The sequence below is a fragment of the Lipotes vexillifer genome, unplaced genomic scaffold, assembly GCF_000442215.2.
Source record: "Lipotes vexillifer unplaced genomic scaffold, Lipotes_vexillifer_v1.1 scaffold237, whole genome shotgun sequence".
Lineage (NCBI taxonomy): Eukaryota > Metazoa > Chordata > Mammalia > Artiodactyla > Lipotidae > Lipotes > Lipotes vexillifer.
This window is the reverse complement of record NW_006794332.1, coordinates 1071182-1078464: the sequence shown is the minus strand read 5'-3', so window position 1 is coordinate 1078464 and position 7283 is coordinate 1071182.

Genomic DNA, 7283 nt, shown 5'->3' with positions numbered 1-7283 from the left:
GGGCACGAACCCGTGTCCCCTGCTTCGGCAGGCGGACTCCCAACCACTGCGCCACCAGGGAAGCCCCTAAATGGGTATTTTTTTAAGCTGCTAAGTTTGTGGCATTTCGTTACTAGAGCAATAGGAGATGAATACATGAGGTATTTCAGTGTCCTTGGTTCCTGCCCCCTTAATGCTAGCATATCCCCCCCACCCCCATTATCACGACAACCCCCAAACACTCCTACATTTCCAAATGCCTGCTGCTGCTGAGGGCGGCACACCCCTGGCTGAGAACCACTGCCATGAGAATTAATAGGAAGAAGTTTGGATCAAAGGCAGAGGAACCAGTTAGAAGGTCATTGTGATATTTAAGCTGAGGAATGAAATGGCCCGAAGGAACATAGTGGGAACATTCGTGGGAATAGAGAAAAGGGATGAATTGGAGAGATAATTAGGCAGAGTCAACAGGACTCATCAATGGTGGCTTGATTAACATTGGGGGTGAGCCATCTCCTCTGTCCTTATCCTCCTGTCCACCACCCTTCCACTCCCATCATCATGGCACATCTGAAAGCAAACAGCATTTTTTCAGGAATGTGACTTCCCTTCCAGTGAGCAAGAGGACATGCTCTCAGAGCCGTCAGCACTTTGTATCAGGATCAGCCAGAAGAAGGGAAATGACAGCAGAGCTATTGCAAACCCCAAATGCCCGTTATGGCCAAAGGCACCCAGTTGGTGAAGCACAGTAATTGCCTGAACAATTTTCAGCCACTCCATGTTGCAGTCGACGATAGGAAATGAGGAGAGATTTTGTACCTCCCAAAAGAAGCAAGTCAGGTGATCCAAATGGCTGAAATGCAATTTGAACCAGGGCATTTGGTTAAGCCGACCAAACCCCTGTGTGCAGTTTGAAAGCATTTCACTCTAGAGATTTTTATTTGTACTTTGGCCAAAAGGGCCTGTGCCCTCATCTGCACCTGTATAACCAACTCCGTGTACTAGATCCCTTCTGTGTGAAATCATGAGTGTGTTTTCTGTTTTCCTGACTGGACCGTGATGAGGCAGGGCACGTAACACGCAACATGTAACAGGCCCATTTCAAACAACACATTTGTTCTCTCTCGAGGTGTCTCCAGCCCTAATCTAGTTTATGCTGAGTTCCCTAGTCTAGTGACTGGGAGGACAACCACTGCATAATCAAGCCCTAGTCTTGGGAAGATGAACGCCACAGAGCGTATAACCAGTTGCCCTAGACAAATTCAAGTGTCATGGGAACTTTTTAAAGTTGGCTCTAGGTAAGAAATGAAAATTCCCCTGGCATCTGCATTTTTCCTACATTCTTGAAAACAGCCACAGTGACATGAATGAACCATCAAGTCAAAAATAATGATTCAACATAATTCATAGGTCATGGCAGAGAATCTGGTTTTTGTGCTCTTTCAGGCATAGGGAATGATGAATCCTGCAGGCTTTCCTGGCATCAGCACTTTAGTGAGGTGTTAAGTGTCTAATATTAAGGCAAATTGGCAAATATGTAATTCATGTGAAAGTTTCGCCTATCAAAGTCGAATTAAATTTGACCATACTCTCCCATCCCCAAGTAGAACTGAAATGGCTCATGGCATGGGGTAGTTTGGCTCTGGGTCTGATTAAGTAAAACATTTCCCCCTTTCAGCCTCTTGATCAAAGTCCATTTACATGGAGTCAATTCTGTTTCTTAAAGACAAAGTTGTTTCATATTTAAATCCTTATAATAATGTCACATTTCAGTTTTAGCCCTAAAGTGGGAAAACCCAGGGCTGATGCTTCTGGTTGCATTCTACACTTAACCTTCCTTCAGAGTCATTTTTAGTTCCAAGAAACTGTCTTTGTTCTCTGCCCAGGTACGGAGGAAAAGCCAAGGAGAGAAAGCAGCCATCCCTGTCACACGTTCTTGGTGTCATTTTCCTGATGCTGACTACGTATCAGTATGTATGATTTTATAACTACAGCTATTTATTTGATCCTGGATAGGCAAATCGGCTTGGGAGCTGAAGGGATGTTTTATGTTAAGATGCTCTAACTTTGGTTGGCGATTATCTTCTGAATATTTAGGAATGGTGACAGCCATCTCTCCGTTCTTGAATATATTTCTGGCTTTGTCAGAGCTTTAGTCCCAAAAAGGGAGGGAGAAGGCTCCTACATAAAACGAGACAGCTAATAAAAGTATAGAACTGGGATTTTTTTCTATAAAAGAAAATCCGTAAGTGACAAAATATCTCATCAAGTCATTTTTCCTCTCCAATGTCTTGCGTTGTGCATGTGTGGCACGTGCACACATTAAGTTTACAGATTCTATAAAGCAATTCATCCTGCTCTGAATCTAATGCCAGTAAGTTTTCAAGGAAGTCAGCAAAATGTAGCCCAGGAAGGAAAACACTGCCATTCTTTTTTAAAACCCTATTGTTTTTATTCAATCTGCTACTGAACTGTGACTAAATCATTTACTCTTCACATTTTATTTTTAATTTTGTGGTGTTTTCCCCCTCCCCCAAATGAGGTCGAGTCCTAAATCCTCGTACCATAACATCCCAGCTATACAGTCATATAAGAGGTTTGTTTCAGTAAAAATGATTACTGGTATCTATAATAGAATTGTAATAACTCAATACTATTTTACAAATTTTTGATTTGCTCTGCATTTTTTATTTGACAGCTTGCCAAAATCTAGTTTTTTGTTTGTTTGTTTTGTTTTCTTGCGGTACACGGGCCTCTCACTGTTGTGGCCTCTCCCGTTGCGGAGCACAGGCTCTGGACGCGCAGGCTCAGCGGCCATGGCTCAAAGGCCCAGCCCATGATCCCAGCTGCATGTGGGATCTTCCCGGACCGGGGCACGAACCCGTGTCCCCTGCATCGGCAGGTGGACTCTCAACCACTGCGCCACCAGGGAAACCCCCAAATCTAGTTTTTATCTGATCATTTGCGTCGATAATACATGAGGCTGAAATCTTCTGAAAAGAGGATACTTTATTTTCCCCCTCATCGAATGATTTGCTTTTGCAGCAAAAATATTGATTTGGATTTAATAATCTTTAGTCCTTTTGGTTTGATCACACTTAGCAGGAAACCCCAGAAATAGCCATGGCCACATATCCGCCAACATGGAATCAATTGCTCCTCTCTAATAAATGGAATCCTTGAGCACCTGATCCATACTATTGCTTGTTATGTGTAATTAATGAAAGGTTTGACACAGTAGAGTTTTGAATGGCTCCGGGTTTCCCTATTCAGATCCTCTCAACCAAAAAATAACAATCAACAAAACCTATGCCATAGAAAGATGATGTTTCTGATTATAATTATTTGTCACCTCCATCAACATACATTTTGTCACACTTTGCTCTTAAACGATCGCAGCGGTGCTGCTGAATTCAGCCTGCTCTTGCTCCCAGCTGTTCACATTCAAGACCATTGTGAGTAACAGGTCCATCCCATCAGTTGCCTCTGGGATTGTTATATATAATCAGCATCACGAAAAGAAACTGACTAGGAACTGGAAGCGCCCTCCAACAACACATCTTCATCCATTGTCTTACTCTCCATCTGCAAGGAATGCAACCAAGGGCATCTTTTAGAATTCAGCATTCCTGTCTCAAATAAATGACAAAAGCTGGTGAGTAAGAGAATCGCTAACCCAGTGGTTGTTAAGCAATTAAATCAGAATCTCTGGGGGTACGACGTGGGCATTGGTATTTTTAAAAGCTTCCTTGGTCATTTTTACGTGATTTAGTGCTCTACCCTGAAACTTCGCCACTCTCGATGCAGCTGGGTGCCACCTTCATGGGCTTATTAGAATTGCAGAAATTTACCGAATCAGGTCAATTCTACTGAACACAGTCTGCTGAATCATAATCTGCATATTAGCAAAATCTCCCCAGTGATCTGTAGACACATTAAAGTTTGGGAAACATTGGCCTAAACCTGTTATAAGAAACATCCCCAAGTTAGCAAGCCAATTACTAAACAGAATGGCAGCTTTCAGTGTTTCTAGAGGAAGTGGGGGTAGCCATGGGCTCTGTTGTCAGGCAGTCCTGGGTTTGTACCCTGGTTATCCCAGTTACTAGCTGTGTGACTTCGGGTCAGTCTCTCTAAACTTCAGTTTGCTCATCTGTAATGATACTAATGATAGTACCCACCTTCATAGGGTTATTGTGAAAATGAATCGAAATATCGCCTGCAAAGTGCTTAAGACCATGCCAGATGTTTTAGTAGTTAATACTAATACTAATAATAAGGCTGTATTCTTCAGAGACCTCTACAATTGCTCAATTGCTCTGTATTGTCTAAATATAGGTAATAATTCTTTTAAAATTTATCTATTTACGCTTAAAGCCAACTGAAGCTCTTATGGAAGTTGGCCCTAAGGTCTACCCTTGCATTTTAAGCTTACACTTGATCCCATTCATCATTTACAAGAGGGACAACAGGAAGGTCAATGGATGCTTAGAAAAACGGTGCAGTGGTGAGATCAACCAGAATGTCTTTCCTAGCACCTGAGCCTTGGTGATTTAAGCTTAATTTTCTCTGGAAGCCACACCATTGTGTGTAAAAAGACTTACAAAGCCGGCTTCCATGTGAGGCTAACTCTGTTCACCTAAATTTGGCCTTATTTGGAAAGCTTTCTTGGCTCTCTCCCACCAAATCCAAGCAGGGACGGGAGATTTTATTAAAATGACTTGGGACCAGCTTGCTCTGTGCTCTGAACCATTGAAGGGAGCCAAAAATGTCCCCTGGTGTCCATAGAAACATTGTTCTTATTTTTCAAAATTAATCCAGCTGAATTTGCAAGGCTGCCTCACCTCCATCAGAGCTGCAGACGGCCAGGACAAAGAGCTGTTTTGATGTTCCCAGCTGGGAACCTTGCCCTCAGCAAATACAGTTGATATAAATAAATGGTCTCTTGCCTGCCTACATTCATGCCCATCTGTTTGGAGGGCATGGTGCCCAATCAAAAGTTGCCTAGATGCTCACCATGGGCACCAGTGCCAAGGAAGGATGATTTCGTGGCAGCCTGCCTAATGCTGTGAGTGCCATCTTTTCAGTCGTGGGTTCTCATCCTGGACCAGAACGGGAGCACTGGCACTGCATGTCTCCTTACTCTTGATCACACCTGTTGACAAGGCAGTGCCAAACCAAAAGAAGAGAGAAAGAAGGAAAACTGCTGTGTAGGAGCATCTTGGGGCTCCCAGGGCCTGGTGGGCCCACTAAGACTGATTCTAATTAAGTAGAGAAAAATCTCTGCCCATGGATATTCTGATCGGGCACAAGATTGGCAAGTCAGACTTTGCTTGGCTTTATTGCAGGGGCAGAGGGCAAGCTGTTCCCAGCTGGCAACTCTGCCCCTATCTAATACCGGAAACATAATAGAACACTGGTCTTTGATGACGTCAGGAGCCAAATAAACCAGGAGGAATGAATCAGGCTCAACCCAGCCCACTATCCCCTAGCTCCCAATTTTCACCCACCCACTGGAAGCAATAGGCCTGATGAGTACAAGGCACAGTATGTAAAAACCCAGGAGCTGATTTTGTTTTGCATTGGCTGAGCTTGAGGCAGAAAATGAAGTCAGTCAGGAGAAAGCATGATGTGAGGACATTTTTATGCTGATAAAGGGTGAGTAAATTCCCTCCGAGTTTGTTAAACACAATCAGAAATAAATTTACATACTTGGTCACCAGGGGATCACAGAGGGGTCCAGGAGAGGATCCTCACAGGAAAAGTTAGGAAATTATTCATCCCTGTGGACTTCTCAAGAACTAAACACAGTGGTTCTCAGCCATGGAATACTGAGATGATAGGGAGTGAGCAATCTTTATTGATGAGAAGTTCAAGTGTGCTACCTTGTCCTGTGGAAGGAAAATAGGTTGAGAAACAGCTGGCTGAAAGACTCAAAACAACATGCTCTGTTTATACTTAAAAGCACATTTGTTAGTCCAAGATTTGGTTTTGTTCCTAAATTTGCATTGTTTTGTTGAATTCTCAATATTCTATCAATTAGATTTGTGGCTAAATCATTGTGGTAGGCTGGACAATGGTCCTCCGAGATGTCCACGTGCTAATCCCCAGAACTTGGGAATATGCTACCTGATAGGGCAAAAGGGATCTTGCAGGTGTGATTAAGTTAAGCATCTTGAGGTGTGGGAGATTATCCTGGATTATCTGGGTGGGCCTGATGTAATCATAAGGGTCCTATCAGAGCAGGAGGCTGTGTGATGAAGGCTGAAGAGATTGGGTGCTGTGTTGAAGATGGAAAAAGTGTCCTGAAGCGAAGAAATACAAGTAGCCATCAGAAGCTTAAAGAAAACAACAAAACCAGTTCTCTCCTCAGAGCTTCCAGAAGGAACCAGCCCTGTAGACCACTTGACTGTAGCCCAGTGAGACTGATTTTGGAGTTCTTAGAATAAATATATCTTGCTGTAAGCAACTAAGTTTGTGGTAATTTGTGAAGCAGGAATAGGAAACTGAGAAAATCCTTATCCTTATGTAGCAGACTCAGGGTGGCCCAAGAAGGGAGGCTCCCAGGCTGTACAAAGCTTAGAGAAACACAGTCCATTTGCTGCTCTGATAGAACCAACTAACTGAGTTTGTTGTTTTCCCCAACAACTCACTGGCTTTTTTTTTTTTTTTTCCCCCTCTTGAACACAAAAGATCATAGTCAAATCCAATGTTCTTGTTTTTGTGTTTTCTTTTTGGCATTGTACAAGTCTAAGTTTAAAAGAAACAGTTCTCTATCAGGTGTCAGGTCACACCCTTAAACTTTCAACGTTTGGCCTACCAGGCCAGAATACCATCCAGATTGACCTAAGTATCGGTAACACCAATTCCAATCACAGGCATTCATTTCCCAAAGGCAGGGAACAATTTAGGAGCAGCAATTCAGATTTATGTTCAATTAATATTGCTATATCCCTACTAAGTGCCAGGCACTGGGAATGACATGTTTGACGTGTATAATATCTCCTTAAGCAACATAGTGGGTAAACTGAAAAGTTCCTGGACACACATGCAACACGAAATAGCTGTTATTGTCAGAAGTTAATGCTTATTCCTCTCAGCAAGTATCATAACACTGTAGGGCAGCCGCTGTCACTGAATGTTAACAGCAGGTGCCTGTCTATGTACCCATCCATCATTCCATCCCCGCAGCTGGATTGCTCATCATTTGCCTGCCCTCAGTGGCCCTGATCTGCAGAAAGCAGGCTCCAGGAACAATTCAGAATTTACCTGTGATTAAAGTATGCTTCAGCCAGGTTTTATATATA